Below are 1156 nucleotides of genomic sequence, written 5' to 3' on the forward strand. Positions count from 1 at the left end.
AAAAAACAGGTTGGGCACAGTGGCTCACACCTGTAATCCCAGCACTTTGGGAGGCCGAGGTGGGCAGATCACAAGGTCAGGAGATTGAGACCATCCTGGCCAACATAGTGAAACCCCATCTCTACTAAAAATACAAAAATTAGCTTGGTGTGCTGTTGCGCGCCTGTAGTCCCAGCTACTCAGAAGGCTGAGGCACAAGAATCACTTGAACCTGGGAGGTGGAGGTTGCAGTGAGCCGAGACCACACCATTGCACTCCAGCCTGGAACAGAGCAAGACTGTCTCAAAAAAAAAAAAAAGGAAAGAAAGAAAAAAAGGTTTGATTTTAAAAGAATCATTGATGATGGGGAAATGTTCATGAAGAAAGTGGCAAAATAACCTGATTTAGGCATTATCTGAGTCATATTTTCCTGCATGTCTGAAGAGAAAGAAGGCACACAGGATCATGTTCTGAGGACCTGAAACTCCCTTAAGAGGCTTTTATTATTTTTATTTATTTATTTTTTAAGAGACAGGGTCTCACTATGTTGCCCAGGCTGAACTCAAACTCCTGGGCTCAAATGACGCTCCCAAGCAGCTGGAATTGAGGCTTTTATTATTGAAAGCCTAAATTCCCAAAGGCAAGAACTGGAGTGTCCCTGAGTGCCCCAGCTTTGGAGAAAAGGAGTCCTCACAAGTTGAAGGGACAGTTGGAGAGGAGGTGGGGACTCTAGCAAGTGCCCTGGGGACTCTCATAAAGATGAGGAAAGAATGAAGACCAGAGGCTCTCCTTGAAGCTCAGGAACTGGGGAAGGCCCTGGGGCTCTTTTATGTACCAGTCCCGGCAGAGGACTTGGAGTCAGATTTGATCTTGTTAAACAGAATTTATGGCCTGGCATGGTGGCTCATGCCTGTAATTCCAGCACTTTGGGAGGCTGAGGCAGACAGATCACCTGAGGTCAGGAGTTCGAGACCAGCCTGACCAACATGGTGAAAGCCTGTCTCTACTAAAAACACAAAAATTAGCTGGGTGTCGTGGCATCCGCCTGTAATCCCAGCTGCTAGTGACACTGGGGCAGGAGAATCGCTTGAATCCGGGAGGCTGAGGTTGTGGTGAGCCAAGATCGCCCCATTGCACTCCAGCCTGGGCGACAGAGTGAGACTCTGTCTCAAAAAAA

This window comes from Mandrillus leucophaeus, unplaced genomic scaffold (genome assembly GCF_000951045.1).
Source record: "Mandrillus leucophaeus isolate KB7577 unplaced genomic scaffold, Mleu.le_1.0 Scaffold1, whole genome shotgun sequence".
Classification (NCBI taxonomy): domain Eukaryota; kingdom Metazoa; phylum Chordata; class Mammalia; order Primates; family Cercopithecidae; genus Mandrillus; species Mandrillus leucophaeus.